This window comes from Pinus tabuliformis, chromosome J, assembly GCF_031772625.1.
Source record: "Pinus tabuliformis cultivar Carrire ecotype Pingquan chromosome J, CPIR1, whole genome shotgun sequence".
Classification (NCBI taxonomy): Eukaryota; Viridiplantae; Streptophyta; class Pinopsida; order Pinales; family Pinaceae; genus Pinus; species Pinus tabuliformis.
In genome coordinates, this window is record NC_142295.1 from 356,111,461 (window position 1) to 356,131,131 (window position 19,671).

The window sequence follows — 19,671 nt, forward strand, 5'->3', positions numbered from 1 at the left end:
TAATGGTAAAAATTGTGTGCATATTGTTAATGTTTGTATTGTTGTTGGTTGTGTTATTTATTTCTCAGAGTAATTTTTATTGTCTCTCCGGTAAAATTTTACATCGAGGAGCAGGTGTCAAATGACCAATACAGGGGATTTAGCATGTTGGCCTAGTGGCACGACCAAGTCAGGCGCCCCAAGACTGAACTAGTTGAATGAGCACATTTAGTCGAGGGCATGTTGGTCGAGACGAGAACCATCGAGTAGAATGGTCAAGATAGGCGTAGCATGTGAGCAATGGGTGAAATGTTGGAGGTCGACCAGGCTGATGATAAAGGTCTACCCACATGTAACCACATAAAGAGAGTCATTGTCCTATTATTATAACAACACGGTGGAGGTGGAGAAACAACAAATGAAGGTGCAACACATAGTTAAATCGAGGGAGTTGGGGAAGTGTTGGAGGAGCTAGTCGGTTTGACTAACTAGTTTGGTGGAAAATGGCTAGTCGGCCCAACCGACTAGTCACAGTAAATTCAGTAGTCTATAATGTTATGTAAGGTTAACTAATGCTAGATTAAGCAACACGATTAGTCATACAATTAGACCTACATAATTGTATATTTGTCCGGATAAAATGTAGAAACCTAATTCAATACATAATAAATAATAGATCTACGTGTCTTGGTTATCTCTCCATTACTATAGTTCTCGTACCTTTATATGATTACTATGTAATTGCTCAAAGTTTGTCTACTAGTAACATATATGCATTTTGCTAGATTACAACATTGGTTCCATTGTTGGTAGTAAAAAATCGAGTCATATTTTATGCAAGTATAAATGTTAACAATAGATGAGATACAATTATGATGGGAAGAAAAAATTAATAATTATTTGAAGAACTACGCACAGAGGAATCTATTTTGAATTGAAGAACTCAGAGCTAACTTTTTCACAAAGCACATGAACGTTTTATAGAAGGTGTTCTAGTAGAGATCAAAAGGTTCATCGACAACGTTGCCCATGAACAAACCTCAAAATGAAATTGACAACTAACTGTTACTAAAATTGTTGAACAACGGTTGAACAAACTTACATGAGTGGCTCAAGTCGATTCTGGAAGGCTATTGCGAAGAACAAGCCATAGAAGATCGAACTTATGTCGTACATATAAAAACTAAATTTTATGACTACTTACACGATAGTTTCTTTTGCACATTTTTAACCCTACTACACAAATTTCTTCTTGATAAGGATGCATGCCATATTAGGGACACTAGCCAAGACAGACTGGAAGAAGGAACAAACAAGTTGGCATAAATTTCTTGACACTCACTATAAAGATACAAAAGAGGCGAACCGACACTAGTCGAGTTGGCATGGGGGGCTAAGGGATCGTGAGAAATAAAAAAGGGAAATTAAAACAAAAGAGATAAAGTTGGAGAAGTACTTATAACCGACAAAGATTGAAGGAAGGAAGTCGTCTGTAAAGAAACAAAAATAAGAAAATAATTGACCAAGTAGTGATCAACAATATAAACAATCCACTGATATACAAAAAATAACAAGGGATAAGAGACAACAACGATAGGAGAAAATTAGAGAACAAGAATACTCGAGGAAAATAATGAAGAATAGGGAGCGTGAGAGCGAAGATGCACAAGACTCCTTAAAAGAGTTGAAAGGTGTGGCACCGATCGCACCGACGGAGAATGAAGGTCTACTGATAACCCCTAGAGAGCAAGTAGACGCTATGGAAATCAATGACTCTGGTCCAACAATAAGTAACACTCTAATTAGATCTATATCAAGTCCCAATGTTCGAGAAGACTGGCTCCCCTCCAGAATTGCACAATTGCTTGAGGGAGCTGCTCAGCTTGCAACTGGACCAAGTCCGAGGAAACAACCTGTGAGGGGGATGCAACAAGCTATCATGCACAAGCTGGCAATCTGCTAGAAAACCACTGAAGCTTATGTACTTGATAGTGCTAGACACGTTGCTGAGGATGGTTGGTAGGGAGGCTCCAAAACGAAGCTAAAGGAAAATTTTGGAGGGTGGTTGTAGCCACTACAAGAAGCCCCAAAACAAAAAAAATTGTACTAACAAAAATGAACTTTAAAAGAACCAATAAGATTCAAGATGATGATGTCTTCCCTAGGGATAAATATTTTTGGAGGAAAATATATATATATATATATATATATATATATATATATATATTATATTTTATGCTTATCTCCTTATAGGTTTATTCAAATTTTAAGTGTAGACACTCTTTGCATGCAGAATTCAATTTTGCATCCAATGAGCACCCACTGTGCATACTTTTGAGTAGACTCACACCAAAAAAGATTTGCAAATACATAAAAAAAACATGTTTCATTCAAGAAACACATTTTTTCATGTATTTTTTTATTTTTTCCACTATGGATCTGCTAAAAAATATGCAAAGTGGGCGTTTGTTTGAAGAAGAACTAAATTTTGCATCCAATAGGTGCCTATGCTTGACATTTGAATAAACTTATACATGAATAAGCTAAAAATACAATAAAAAAAAAATAGTTTTCTTTCTTTTCTTTTAAATATTCATAACATTTTTTAAGAGACTCATTTTAAACCTCAAAATTTCCTTAATAAGATTTATAATCAACACTTTTACTAGATTGCATGGTCTATAACTTTTAAAGATATTGAGTAGCTAAATATTGATTAATTATTTCTTTCCAATTTTTCAATTCCTGTACAATTTGATGATATGATTGAAAAACTTATCCATTGCAATCTTAGTTGTCCTCAAAATAATGTAATAAAACAAAAATAATATAATATATACTAAATACAATAACAGAACACTATTTCTAAAATATTAATAAAGAAGCCTTACACAATAACTCTAAATACCAAGTTATGAGTGACCTGTCAATATTTCATTTTACTTAGATTTTAAAAAATAATAGTAATTTATATATAATGTTAATTTGCGAAGTTTTTGAACTATGATTATTGATTTTCATAATAGTAATTTATATATAATGTTAATTTTAAAAGTTTTTGAATTATGATTATTGATTATGTTTGAACATGCTTGCTGATACGAATATTGTTAAGGTTTGAGAATGGAGATGTTTAAGTTTTCATTTCAAAATCCACTTCATAAAATGCTCCATTTTCAACCTTCAACAATTTCCTACTCGTTGTAGGGACGAATTCACATTTGCATTTTTGGTGCTGCTATTCAATTTCGAAGCCATTATACTTTAACTGGTTGTTTAAATTTTTTAATCTTCATAACCTTAGACTTGAGTATTTGTATTAGGCCTTGCAAATATTGCATCAATGATTTGATGGGTTGATTGTATTTGATTTGATTACAAGACCCTTTTGGTATAGTGCCTCTCCTTTAAGTTCCAAGTTTATCTTGCTTTGGTTTTGTTTTTTACTGGTTTATCCTGCTTTCGTTTTGGAAATTGAAGTGATAAAGCTATGTACGCTAAGTTGTACAACTCGTAGGTATATGAGCATCGGTCTTAGTGCATGTGTGCCTTGAAAAGATTGCCTCTTCGGTTGATTGTATCTGATTTGATAAGACGTTGGCTTGGCTTTTTAACTTTCGTCCAAGTTTATGTTGGGGCTGGTCTGGTTTTGTTTCTGAGATATGATTTGGTTAGTGATGTCTCATCAGTATTAAATGTCACAATCTAAAGTAACAAATCTATGTACGCCTGGGTGAACTCGTAGGTATATGAGCCTGTGATGTCCAGGCGAGACAAATAATATTATGATTTTACACGTTATGGAGAAAACAACCTTACTTTTAATCTATGTTCTGTACAGTATGAGAGCCCTGGGTTGCAGGACACATATGTGATATAACTTCGAGTATGATTGTCAAATCTATAAGCCTTTAAGGGCAATGTTAGTACAAGGATGGGTGTCAAAGGTTGGTTTGAATACACAAATATTAAACACCATAATCATTGATTTATTGTTTTTCCACTTGTTCCTGGCATGAGAATAGTATGATATTTAATGGGTGAGATAGAAAGACAATTGTAAGACGCTAATGTGTGCCTCCATCTCGTTCATGAGCCAAATGTGTACCTAGGAAACCTTGTGAGGCGAGTGTCATGGGTGGTATCTCATTACAAAAAGTGTGACGAAGGCATTACAAGATGTTAGTACAAGGATGGGTGTCAAAGGTTGGTTTGAATACACAAATATTAAACACCATAATCATTGATTTATTGTTTTTCCACTTGTTCCTGGCATGCGAATAGTATGATATTTAATGGGTGAGATAGAAAGACAATCGTAAGACGCTAATGTGTGCCTCCATCTCGTTCATGAGCCAAATGTGTACCTAGGAAACCTTGTGAGGCGAGTGTCATGGGTGGTATCTCATTACAAAAAGTGTGACGAAGGCATTACAAGAAATGTGATGTTATAGAGTATTAGTTAAATTTGACTCTGAGAAAATAGTCAAAGTTGATCGAGGCATTAGTGAGGGTTTCGGGACCATGGTTTTTTTATTGCCCATGGTAATTTGTTTGGGGAATTCATGTGATGGAGCTTTTAAAAGGCTAGGAAGACTTCATTGTAGTGTAGGCCATGGGAGGTGAGTAGTGAATGCTCACTTGGTCGGCTTGGCTAATATTTTGGCCAAAAAATACTGGAATTACATTGGGCTGGGTTTTTCCCATGGTAAAAATTGTGGGAGTTGTCTTTAGTGCGACTTTTTGGACTTTCCGGTGCTAAAATCTGGTGGAAAAATTTGAGGTGAAATCTTGATTTGTGTTATTTAAACTAGTTTTTTTGACTGTATATATGGATTCAGCACCCGAAAAAACCCCTAGGGCACTTCGATTGTGCAGGGGTTACCCATCAAGCTTGTGATTTCAATAAATTCCTACAGAGATTTAGAGAAATTAGACCAGAAAAACCCACTGGAAAAACTTCCAAAAAGTCTAACTTAAGACAACTTGGTAAAAATTGTGTGCATATTGTTAATGTTTGTATTGTTGTTGGTTGTGTTATTTATTTCTCACAATAATTTTTATTGTTTGTAAAATTCTAGGTATGGTATTAGAGTTGAAAGTGGATCATGTCCAAGTTTTAGTTTCAAAGGGACAACTTTATGACCAAGATTAACCTAGTCTCTTTTACGAGAGTGGGTTGATAATGGCTCTAGTGTTGAATTTGTGGATGTACAGTTTAAAGCGAAGATGCATGGTCAATAACCAAAAGAGAAAGTGGTGGAAAGGTTTAGGGTAGGATCTATGTGGAGACGACACACAGGTTAGGACAGTGGCCATGAAGACTGAGCGAGGTTGTGTGGCCATTGACTTAAGCGTGGCTGAGGACAGTACAATTCAAGTGCAATTTACAAGTTAGTTGATGTCTAGGTTTGATGTGACAATCACACTAGATGATTTGGATGCAACACTAACCGCATGGTGGCACAAGAAGGGCTAGCAATAACCAGCCTGTTGGCCAGCCTTTAATACACCCCTTGACGTTCACACCCATCTGGCCTCCGACTACGGCGAGCCATATTTCCTATGCTATACAATATTCAATGTGTTAAGAGTACCATGATAGTGACGGTGACCGTAACTCTAGCGGAGGATTCATGGATATATTCATACATACATGAGCATATAGGAAGGGTAGTTGGCCATATGGTCATCCATCCTGCCGCCATGTGCTACAGAAGGACCGCGACAGGTAAGGACAATTTAAACAATGATGGGTTCCCGCTGACATTATATAATAGAAATTTGACCAAAAGTAAAAAATTTATAAAATAGTTTCAGGATTTCAATGGACGATCTCAAATAATCTCAATTTTTTTCCAAAAATGACTTTTTTTGTAACGTATAATTTCAAGTCGTTTCAGGATTTGAAGTTATAGATGGTTGCAAAGAATCCCAAAATTTATATGGTCTAGACTCTACTGGAACTATATTCTTGGAACTCAAACCTGTAAAACTGTATCAACCATCTCAATTTACGAAATGCGAAGTTATAACAAAAAATACTTTGCGGCCTGAGAAGATTGATCCTCTGAAAGAGCAGCTGGCTAATATACATCCTTTTCTTAATTTTGTTTATGTCTAAAATCAAAAAATTATCTATTTGTAAATAAAATGAAGGCTACAGGGTTAATGCAATATGTGTTTCACGAGAAACTGAATTTGTAAGGGTAAAAAATCAGCACAGTAAATAAAATGAAGGCTACAGGGTTAATGCAATATGTGTTTCACGAGAAACTGAATTTGTAAGGGTCAAAAATCAACACAGTAAATCATTTATGGAATGTGCATTTATGAAATGCGAATTATAACAAAAAAATACTTTTAACAGAGTTATTGCAAAAAATACTTAAAAACGTCGTTAATTACCTTAATATGTGGCTCTTGTGGAGTGGAAAGTTGAAAACGACACTCCCTGCAAACATAAACAATGGCAACTACGGATCTTGTGGAGTGGAAAGTTGAAAATGACACTCCCTGCAAACACAAATGATGGCAACTGCGGATTGCAAACAATGGAAAGTGCGGATCTTGTGGAGTGAAAAGTTGAAAACAACACTCCTTGCAAACACAAATGATGGCAACTATGGACCTTGTGGAGTGGAAAGTTGAAAACGACACTCCCTGCAAACACAAATGATGTCTATTTACTAGTTAGTTTACTTTGCATATGCTCATTCTTCAGATGCTACCAGGAAGGGTAAGGGTATGGCTGAATGAAGCTAAGAGTAACTGGCGGGAATAGGGGGAGACATCCTGAGATAAGATTCGGCGGAAGATTTTTAGGCCGAGCTACATTCATTGCTGGCCGACTTCACATGGGGTGGTGATCTCTGATGTGCATGGGATGGTGATGTTTTGATGGGGCACGTCTGATGGTCTTATGTTAGACTGCATACATAAGAGCCGTTTAAAGGGAGGCCCCGTCATAGTACTCTTAATGCGTTGAATATCGTATAGCATAGGATCTATTGCTTGCCTCCGACTACCCTTCCAATCTCCGACAACGTATATGTTATGTCAGTGTTGTAGTCAATTACGATGGACCGTTCGCGGTACCAGACTTAACCGTGTGGATTGTGGTGCCCACATCGTGGAGGATAAGTTGGGGCACGAGTCGCCGCATTGAGGTGCTTGGAAAACAAATGAATAAACTTTGGCCCATGCATCTTGTGCTCTTCGATTGAGCATGGGCTTTGCATTTTATTTTTTTGATAACCTGACACCTTCACATTTAGATTAGATTAAGTCATCCATGCAGGGGGTAGGGAAAGTTATAATTATTTCTTGTTGCAAAATGTTAAAAGTTTATTTTATTTTAAAAGTGATATGTTTAATGTTTTTTTTTAACAAAATAAAAAATTATTTATATTTATTTTATTTTATTGGTTTCTCTAAAATCAATAAATTAGATTTATTTTATTTGTTTTTTTTTTTAATTAAATATATATATATATATATATATATATATATATATTTTAATATTTATTAATACAATCTTATTATTAAAAAATAATAAAATTGTATTTTTATTTATTGAAACAATCTCAATATTAAGAATTAAATTCTAATTTTAAATCTCTATATTTTTCCTTTATTAATTTTTTATTCTTTATTTTTAATATAATATATATTTAAAAAAACCATTTCCCATACTAATTATCAGTTAAACTCTAACAACATTCCTTAACTATATATAAATAAAACCCTGATCATAAACTACATGATACTAAATTAGAAAACACGCAACACACAGATAAAATATCCATCACATACCACACATACACGTATACAAATTTACTCTCAAAATAGAACATAATAAAACACATATAATAAAAAAATATTAAATAAAGATTTAAACTTTATAGAAGTTAATATTTATATAATGTTAATACAATCAATCTATAATGTTAATAGAATCAATTATTAGATTAATTATATTATCAAATCCAATCAAAGAAATAAGAAAATATAATATTTAATATATATGAAATAGAAGTTTAGAAAGCAGAATATATAATATTTAATATATATGAAATAGAAGTTTAGAAAGTAGAATTATAAATTATAAATTTTTTATTTGATTTGACATGTTTAAAATTAAATTAAAATATATTACATGGGCAAATCTCTCACAATAAAGGTGAAAATGTCAAATACAAAACAACATTTGATGTGTTAAAAATCAAATCAAAATATATTATATAGACAAATCTCTCATAGTATAAGTGAAAATGTCAAATATAAAAGAACATATATTAGCACAAACATATTAATGAAATTTGATATAAGGTGATTAACATTATTCAATACATTATGTGTATAGCTTTTCACAAAATATATAGTGTTTAGTTTAAATTTTTATTATGTAATATTATTATTAAAAAATAATTTTGTGTCAATTATTAATTTTTTATTTTTCATTACCATGTTTAAAATAAATAAATAAATATGTAAAAATGAAAAATAAAATAGTTATATATTATAGATGAATTGAGTAATTCAATAAGAATAGGAATAATTGAATTAATCTAGAGTTTATTTCTTGTCATTGGAACTCATCTCCATCGATATAAATTCAAAGTTCAAAGTAGCATAGTGTGACCGAATAAAGTTGCAAATCTTATGATATCCAAGTTGCTTTCCACTAGTGGTACTACTAATCATCATATCGTAGTTAATTTTTACTTAATGGGAAAAGCTGAAAATGGTCACACATTTTGTAAATTTGTGCAGTGAAGTGGTTGCACCAACCCCCCTACAAGAGTAAGCAAACAAAGGCATGAGTAGAGAACAGAGAAAAAAAAGTCAAATTGGAAAAAAAAAAATGGAGAAATGGAAACCCAAATGCAAACTACCCAAATATTTGTTTTTTAGAAGAAATATCCTTATACACTTACAATATATGAGGAATATACATGTTTTACTACTCTAAAAGCTACTCAGACAACAAGGCTTGAATCCATTACCAAAAAAACACTCGTTATGAGCTCAACATGTCATGAACTCATTGAATTAGGGTGAGAAGGATAACAACATTTATGTCTGAGTTTGATCTCATCCCTCTGTTTTTTACAATGACTAAGAATATGTGGAGTTCATTATATCTTGGCTATCCACATAACATTTATTATTAATAGAATTTATATTCTAAAACCTCATTTTCACATTGCATCTCTCACCTATTTATCTAATCAAACGTATTCAGATTTCTCATCAGAGTGTCTTGAAGATTAACCACACTTGTTGGCTCGAAACATCGACCAAAAAACATAGTGTGATGGATCCTAAAGTCTCATATCAAAATTACTCATGTCACATAAACTTAAACTCCAAAAACCCCATTTTCAATATAGAGGCACTAGTAGATCATAGAATAAAAGACCTGGAAAATTGGCCACGATTAGAAATATTCAAAATTACAACAAGAAGAAAAAATTAATAATGAAAAAAAAATGTCAAGATTAGGTTTAGAGTTTGATCTCATTTTGTGTTTTCTTGCAAGGACAAAGAATATTGAGAGTGATTAAATTTTGTTCATCCACATAATGTTTATTATTAATAGAACCTATATTATATTCTAAACCTCATTTCCAACCAATACAGGGGCACCTCATTTGCAACCAATACAGGGGCACCTATCAACATAATTAAAAATGTAAATAGAATAATTTCATAATTCATGGTCGCCACTAATGTCACATCTTTCACCTATATCTTCCTACTCCTCTTTAGTTCCAATCCAAGATCTCTGTGTTTGCTAGTATGGAGTATGATCCTCAAGAGGATCACTATCATTAGATAACCCTTCCAAAAGATCATCATCATTAAGTAATCAACTCTAACACTATATCATTAAAATTCAAACTAGCTAATGTGAACTTATGTTGTCGATAATGTTATACAAATATATATATATATATATATATTCTTTTCTTTCAACCACTCAATCTTCCATCTTCATTTTTTAAATAAGATAGATTACATGTATTTGAACACTTATTATCGAACATGCCTCTAAACATATTTAATACAAAAAAAAAGTCTAAGTATTTTATATTTTTGTTGTTTATGTTTGTGAAATTTATGTTTTCGTCTTTTTCAATGGAATCTGACCATACAATACAATTATATTATAATTCTATTATTTGAAATATATTTTTGCATTTCTAAATCATAATGGTATACTTATATCAAAGTTGTTAAAAACTAGATACATTAATTTAACAACTCAAATTTACTATTTCAACTATTTCTAATCAAAATTTTAATAAAACTGTATAATTGAAAAAATACATATTTAAATTATTCCAAAATCCTTTATAACAACCCCCGAAAATAAATAAATAAATATTTAAAACTGGAATTTAATTCCTAATATTGAGATTATATCAATAAATTTTAGAATACTATTTTCCCTAATTAAAGAAACAAATAAAATATGTTTATTTTGGCGACGGTCATGGAGAACATCAAAGCGTTGGCGAGGAAGATTTGCATACAACTCCCTGATCGGTCATGGAAGTAACTACATTGAAAACTATGGTAGTAGTTGAAAATTACTGCAAAAAATGTAGAGATCGACAATTTGGTGATGAAGGCAGAGGTCAAGCGAGGCACACAGAGATATTACTAAAACACAAATGTAGATCAACACGCTTTGGCCCATAAATACAAAGGGTTGAACGCTCTTCGAAGATCAATACAAAAGTCGAGACTCAACTTACGGTTACACCTGACGTTGGAAGCCTTGGTTATAATGATGATGACGAAGGAATGCACGATGTACAGTGACAAAAGGTGGTATTTTGGCACCTGCTTGTTCAACGGGCAAAGTTCACCTTCCTCACAAAATGTTGCATTATTAGTCTATGTACAATTCTGATTCAACGTTTGATATGTTTTACGAGAAGGCCACTTTGTGCATCAAGGTTTACAGAACTTTTTTGAAACCCGATGGAGGGGATCCAGAACTAGGGTTTGATGACATGGTGGCTCAAGCGATCAGGTGGATGAATACCTAGAAGGCTAATAATATCGTTCGGTTTTATGGAAGGGATTATGTTGTGAATCAGTTGGTGAGTTTTTGACAAAACCTCATCTGGGACTGATAAACTTTTCTCGGGATTGCCTTCACTAGTGACGTTGGAAAGTGAGTGTAGGAAGTTGGATACAAGCATTTGTACATGTGGTAAAAAAATGGTAGATATTTAGAATCTCAGGTCTGAGATTTCTGATATTAAGAGGCGTGGAGACGTATAATAACTTTGTTACGTTTTCTAATGTACCAGTACATGAATGGGCGTGACGTAGCGAAGAGCTTGCGGTTCATGTTTATGAGCCATGGTGTATGGATGTGAAGTAGGTTCATGTTTATGAGCCATGGTGTATGGATATGAAGTAGGTGGTTGTGCACATGAGAAATTAGAAAGCAAAGCAATCGGCTAGGGAATGGAAGTGAAATAATAATCAATTTTTTTTATAATGGAGTTTAAAAAAAAAATATTTTATGTAAATGGGCATATTGTTGAAGGACTTCTTAAGGCATATGTATATCTGGGTAATTGTTGATAAAGTTTGGGGTTAGACTTAGGTGATAGGGGGAATTGTAGGTTAATAAATACCTCAGGTATAAACTTTGAGGCGAAAGGCTAGAGTGAGTAGAGTTGACACACTTGGCAGATTTGGTTGGATTTAGTTAAGGAAAGCCTAAGTCAAGGTTTAAGGGGGGAATATTAGGTAAACTTGACTCCGGGAAAGAGTCAAAGTTGATTGGGTCATTAGTGGGGGTTTCGGGCCCATGATGATTTTTCCATGGAATTCATGTGATGGACCCTTTAAAAGGTTGAGAAGACTTCATTGTAATATAGGTCAGGGAGGTGAATGGTGAAGGCTCACTTAGCCAACTTAGCTAGGGTTTTGGCCAAAGATTATTGGAATTCTATTAGGTTGGATTTTTTCACGAAGTTGGGGTTTTCTGAGAGTAAAAATTGTGTGCATATATTTTTAATGTTTGTATTGTTGTTTGTTGTGTTATTTATTTCTCACAAGAATTTTTATTGTCTCTCTAGTAAAATTCTACGTGGAGGAGGAGGTGTTAAAAAACCAAGAGAAGGGCTTTAGCATGTCGGCTTGGTGGCACAACCAAGACACGTACCCCCAAGACCGAACCAGTCGAACAAGCACATTTAGTCGAGGGCATGTTGGTCGAAATGAGACGACCATCGAGCGGACTGGCCGATACAGGTGTGGCATGTGAGTGATGGGCGAAATGACGGAGGTTAGCCTAAACCATGAGACAAGCCGACCCCTGTGTAACCATAGAAAGGGAGGCATTGTCCCATTATTATGACAAAACAATGGAGGTGGAGAAACACCAATTGAAGATGCAACACATAGCTGAATCAAGGGAGTTGGGGAAGAGTTGCAACAAAGTATGGAGGGGACTAAGACAAAGAGGTAGCTCAGGGCCTACAATTGTGCAGACCTAAACATGTTTTGGATCCGAATTGAACACAGACTAAATAGGGCAGAAACTAACCTGAGTGGGGTCAGTGAGGTATTGAAAAGGCCTTATTAGGGCCTGACGGGTGAGAAAGTTTCTATTTTTTGTTTTTTTGGATTCTTGGCTATGTACTTCTATCAATCCAAGCCATTGCCTCGGTGAACTATTGTATTTATGGCTTATTAATTAAGAAAAATATCGAAGGACAATTCCCTTAAAATCTTGTGCATGTGTATGATGATGTTGTTGGTTTATTGTCTTGCATATGATGGTCATGTTTACAAATGAAGATTAACATAAGTAGAAGTGACAATACTATTATTGTTCTATATTGATGAAATTCTACACTTAATATAATATAGAGATTGACACGGGTAATATATTCTGAAGCATAGTCTAGGTGAATTAACATCGCGATACACTACACAGTTGTGAAATACGTTAGTGCCACAAACTTAGGGGATTACAATGTTCCCAACAAGGAACCTTGTAACCACAGGAGGCCTTGGGGTCATGACAGGTGGTATCAGAGCTACCACTCAACACGCAAGTGGAAGTTGAGCAAGTCATAAGTTCAACTAAGATGGAGATGTGCAAACAAAGAGGTGTGTCTCGTTTTTGTGGTTCTTGTTTTCTTAAAGGTTTTGTTAAGAGGATAGGTGTCTTGGGGAAGGAACAAGACAACCGAAGGAACAAGTTTTGATTTGTAAACGTAGAAATTTGTAGGAATGTAGTTCCAACACTTGTTGATACATGTGCCTTGCACAATTTCGTGAAGGCAAGTTTAGTAGACTAGCTAGGGTTGAAAGTAACCATGAATGGGACGATGGTGAAAGAATTAAACACCAAGGCTAAATTAATGAAAACATTGGAAGTAGATGTGTTACTTCAAATTGATGGTTCAAAGGGACTTTTGGATTTTACAATGATACCAATGGATGATTTTGAGGTGATATTGGGAAATTATTCATTGGTAGGAAATTGAGTGGTTCTGATACGATGGATGAATTGACTTATTATATGGGATGACAACAAGGCGTGGGTTGTGTGCACAACCACATGAAAACAACAAAAGGAGAGTGCGCAATTTGTGTCTACATTGAGTATGATGAGAGAAACACATAAGCTAAATGCTCAGATATATGAAGCAATGATCAAAGAAATAGGAGATGTTGGGATGGGGATGCCTACTGCACCAAAGCTTTCTCAATTGTTGAAGATTTATGCAGATAGGATGTTGGATGAGTTTCTAAAAGTTCTCCCACTAAAAAGAGCAGTAGATCATCACATTGAGCTTGAGCCTGGTGCACCACCACCAGCACAATCTCCTTATAGGTTGATAGGACTAGAGTTGGATGGGTTGAGGCATCAATTGATAGAGTTGGTAGATGCAGCATTCATTCATCCTTATCGATCTCCTTATGGTGCTCCTGTACTCTTTGAGAAGAAGGATACAAATGAAATGCAGATGTGTATTGATCACTGAGCCTTGAATAAGTAGACTGTAAAGAATTAATATCCACTTCCAGTAGCAGTAGATCACTTTGACAAGTTGGCCAAGGCCAAAGTGTTCACGAAGCTAGATTTGAGATAGGGTTACTACTAGGTACAAATAGTAGAGGGTGATGAAACAAAGACAACCATGGTAACAAGTTATGGAATTTATGAATTCCTAGTTATGCCTTTTGGTTTGTTTAATGCTCCTGTTATACTTTCGACCTTGATGAATGAGGTATTGCATGTGTTCTTAGATAAGTTTGTCGCAATATGCTTCAATGATATCATAATGTTCAACGATGATTTGGAAGAACATAAGAGGCATTTGGGACAAGTCTTTGAGGCACTAAGGAAGAATTATTTGTACTTAAAGAAGACCAAGTGCATGTTCACCCAAAAGGAGATGCCATATCTAGGTCATTGGGTTGGCCAAGGATGTATTCACATGGACCCTAAGAAGATAAAAGTGATAGTATATTAGGAGGAACCTTGCAATGTGATTGATGTGAGGGTCTTCACCGGAATGAAAAAACGTTATCCAAAGTTCATGGAGGGCTATTTGAAGATGGCCTCCCTATTGATAGACTTCCTGAAGGACAAACCATGGAAGTGCATAGAGAAGAGGAGACTTGTGTTTACTGAGCTCAAACGTTGGATTGTGATAACTCCTATATTGAAACTGCCAGATTATGAGATATCATTCGAGCTGATGGATACATTTGATTTCTCCATGGGAAGAGTTTTGATGCAAGATGGTCACCTCGTAACTTTCGAGAGTAGGAAGTTATAGGATCAGGAGAGGAGGTATCCCATTCATCATAAAGATATGAGAGAAGTAGTGCAATATCTTAGGGTATAGAGACACTACCTATTAGGGAAGTTGTTTGTTGTGAAGAAAAATAACATTGCAATGAGTTACTTTGCTACCCAACTAAAGTTGCCATTGAAGCAGGATCGATGGAAAGAATTGTTGGATGAGTTTGGCATGATGATTAAGTATAGGTCGGGGAAAATCGATATAGTGGATGCCTTGAACAGGAAGGCACAATTGACAACACTTGAGGAAGAGAAGAGAATATGTCTACTCCAAGATAGAGTCAGATTCAATTCATTGATGAGATGTGGAGAATAATTTGTGACGGGCTGCAAAACAACACTACAATGAAAAATGTAATGAAACAAGTGAAGGAAAGACAAGGAAGTCCCCATTGCAGGATGATCTCTTGTTCTATCCTACATCTATGTTCTGAAAAAAAGTGGACTCGAGAGGGAACTCTTAAAGGAGTGTCATGACTTGTCTTAGGTTGGCCACCCAAGATAGTGAAGAACATTGGAATTATTAGAGAGAGGTTACTTTTAGGGAAGCATGAGGAAAGATGTGGAGGAGTATGTACAAACTTGCATTATATACCAGTAGGATAAGTTTGACACGAGAAGACAAACATGATTGTTACAACCTTTAATGGTTCCAAATAGACCATGGGAAAGTGTCTTGATGGACTTCATCTCATAGTTGTTGGTGGTGTAAGGGTATAATGGAGTGTTGGTCATAGTGGACTGACTATCTAAGTATGCCATATTTGTACCTAGGAAGGTACCATGTAGTCTAAAGGAAACAACATAAACTCTCTTCTGTAGTGTAGTGAAATATCAGGGTCTTTCGTTGAACATTCTGTCGGATATAAATACCATATTCACAGGGAAGTTTTGGACCTCACTATTCAAACTTGTGGGGACGCAATTGCTACACATATCCAGTTTTCATTCATAGACAGATGGACAGACGGAACGTATCGAATCCTTACTAGAAGATTACCTCGAGAATTATGTGAGAGCCAATCAGGAGAATTGGCTAAGCCTATTGGATTTAACTCAATTCAGTTACAAATTGCAGAAGATTGCTTCTATAGCATATAGTCCATTCGAGCTGGTTAATGGGAAAATGCTTATTTCCCCACATATGGTCTTGCAAGGCTACTATGGGAGGAGTCCCTTAGCTCTGAAATTCATGAACTGTTGGTAGGAGATGTGGGAGATGGCTTAAGTGCACTTGATAAAAACAATGGAGAGGATGAAGAAGTGGGAAGACTAGAATAAGAGAGATGCATAATTCAATATGGGAAATATGGTTTTCGTCAAGATGACCAAGGAGCAATTCCCACCACATTTCAGGATGTCTAAATCATTGGTGAAGAGGTTCAAGGGGCCATTCTTAGTTGTAGAGTGGATTGGTTATGTAACCACCCTCCCACATTTACCTAGTTTCACTAGCCTACCAGGGTAAACGTGAGAGGAGGAGCTACTATGACATGACCTGACCTCCTTTGTTCCATTAAGGAAGTGGGGCTGACCACAGAAGATAAAGTGACATCTCATAACTTTCTACAGGGCTACAGGTCACTCAGAGGCTGATTAACCACCCCAGGTGGTAAAAACCTGAATTGGACACCTTTTTCTCTAACATGGGTCCCCAATCACTCCCACAACAAGCCCTCCATATAGCTGGAAGCCTCCAACCACATGCACAAGATTGCATCCATGCGGTTGCAACTCAAATTTCTCAGTTAGGAGTATGTGGTCCCCATATCTGAGCCTAGATCCTAGGTCAGCCTCTAGACCACTGCCCAAAACTTCTTGTAACTTCTCATAATCAATAATGATAGGACAACAATGCTAGACATACAAGTTTGAAGGTAGAACTTGGCCTAGACTTCCTAGAACACGACAAACATTTCATTAAACATATTGCAAACAAGTAAGCTACATGTCATAAATGCATATATGATCATAAAAGTATGAGATTCATCTAAGAATCATCGAGAAGGCTCTATGCCCTCTCCACATAGCTACAACGCCACTGATTAGTCCATACATTCATCACTCATCAATAGCTAAATGTTTCATGTCAAGAGCCATAGAAGATACACATCATATGAACAACATATAACCAGAAAAAAACTAGCATATAAACCACGACAAATTTGCCATAATATCACAAACAAATTGCCAATAAATAAACATGAATCAAAATGGAATAATAGCTCTTATTAACATAAGGAAATACCAACCAAGTCTGAGACTTCCATGCACCACTCGACCATAGATTGGGCTGAACCAAATCCCTCTTTCATGCAATCACCCCCCGCCATATTTTAAGCATGAGTGTGAGATCTCATGGAATAAACCAAGCAAAACCAAACCAGGACTTCCAAAGGAAAAACCACCTCAACTTTCAACCAGTGATTCCACTTCATGGTTGGACATCACTAACACTAACTAGATCGGTCTCTACCCAACCTCTCTAGGGCTCCAAGACTAGTAACTCAACCCAAGTTGTTCCAAGGCTTCTAGAAAATTTGTTCCAACCCACAACCATAAGGAATTACAACTACCAATTAGAAAACAAATCAATGGAAAAACCCACAACACCATGGTTATCCAGGAAATGGAAAATCTAGGCAAAACCACTTTCAATCCAAGCAATCCTCCATGCTAGTGACATATCATAATCTAATAATAACATGCATATACCATGCATCCATAATCAACAAGGAAAATCACACATGCAACTTGTTACCTGCAAATCAATCCAGTTGTAGTTGTTGATCCACCTATTCCCTTGCACTTTCTTGCTTTCCTTTTCCTTCTTTCTCCAAACCCAATGAAAACTGGAGTGATCCAAGTATGCTCCAACAATGCTCCAAGATTTATCTAAGTGTACAAGATTATGAGAAAGAGAATAGAGAGAGAGATCCAAGATAAAACTCACAAAATATGTGAACTAATCCTCATAATCCTTTTTATCATTAAGGCCTCTATTTTCTTCATTTTTCCTTCAATTTTCTCACATGCAATTATGTGACCTCTCATCTTCCTTTTCTCCTATTTTCCGTTTTTTTCATAAATAAATGCCACTTTTCCTTTGCCAATTTCCATAGCCATAAAATAGTCACAACTGATCCCCATCATTATCTTTTTCCCAACATTCAGCTTGGAATAGGTGTCTCGTGACCTTGGTTATTATTTTTATTTATTTACATAGGAAATCAACCACGGGTATTTACAAACCCCTCCCCCTTAGGGGAAAACCGTTCTCGATTTTTAGTGACACTTATAAACCAGGAAACACATGCTTCCTATGGAGTTGTATAACAAAATTTGACACAACATTTACATCATATCATACCGCTGAATACATAACCAACATATTATGAACACTATACTGATTATTGGAGCTTTGTAACATAACTCCATGTGGTATTTACATACATACGCATATATAGACATAACCAAAACACAACATCAAAACATATATCAAAGTACATCTGCTCAAACAACGAATAGAGAATGAGAATCTTTAACTTGCTCAACTGCACTTTAACTTGCTCGATTGCTCAATTCTAGAGCATGAGAATCTTTCACTGCAAAATGCACTAAGGTTCCGACTAGAATTCTCCTTCTTGTTCCACCTGCAATACAGACCAGTCAATCACATGATCAACATTTTTCACACATCTTTTGCATACTTCTTAAGCAATGACACATGGAAAACATCATGGACTTTCACTATCGAAGGCAATGCAAGTTGGTAGGCCACTGGTCCAATCCTCTCAAGGATCTTTAAAGGCCCACAATACCGAGGTGCCATCTTGCACATGATCCAATCCTCAAAGATCTCTTCTTGGGCTTGATGCATAAGTACACATGTTCCCCAACCTGAAACTCCTTAAATACCTTATGTTGATCTGTATAACTCTTTTGCATGTCCTGTGTTACCTTTCAATTATTCTTGATAACCTGAATTTCTTGTTCCATCTTTACCAACATATCTGGTCCAATTAATACCATGTTCACTGGATCACTCCAATTGATGGGAGTGTTACAACTTCACACATAAAGTGTCTCAAATAGACTCGTCCCCAAAGATTCTTGATTCTCAACATGTCCTTAAGAATCTTGTTGACCCTTTCTGTCTGTCAATCTCTCTACGGATGATAAGTTTTACTGAAGGCCAAATTTGTATCCAAACCTGCAAATAACTCTTTCCAGAACCTAGAAGTGAACTTGGCATCTTTGTCCGACACAAACTTCCTAGGAATACCATGCAACCTCACTATCTCCTTGATGAATACTTGTGCTACCTCACTAGCTGAATTCGTAGACTTTGCTAAAATGAAGTGCACTACCTTATTCAACTTGTCAACCATAACCATAATAGGATCATTCTTTCTAGATTTCCTTGTAAACTTGTAATGGAGTCCATGAAATGACCTCCCATTTCCACTCTGGAATTAGAATCGACTACAATAAACCATTTGAATTCTTACACTCTGCTCTTACCTATTGACAATTCAAACATCTCACAACAAATTGAACCACCTCTTTCTTCAAGTTCGATGAATGGGTATAACTTCTTAACACTGTCAATGTCTCCTGATATCCCAGGTGACCTAAATACAACTTAACACGAAAGAAAATTTCCCTCAACATAATATTCTTGCTCATTATTGTTTGACACATAGATCTTGTCCCTAAATCTGACCAAACCTCTACCTAGATGATAGTCCACATCCTGCTCACCTATACTTGCTACTGTAACGTGTTCTTAAGTTTTTGGTACATGTCGTCTTGTTCTCCCACTTGCAAGATAT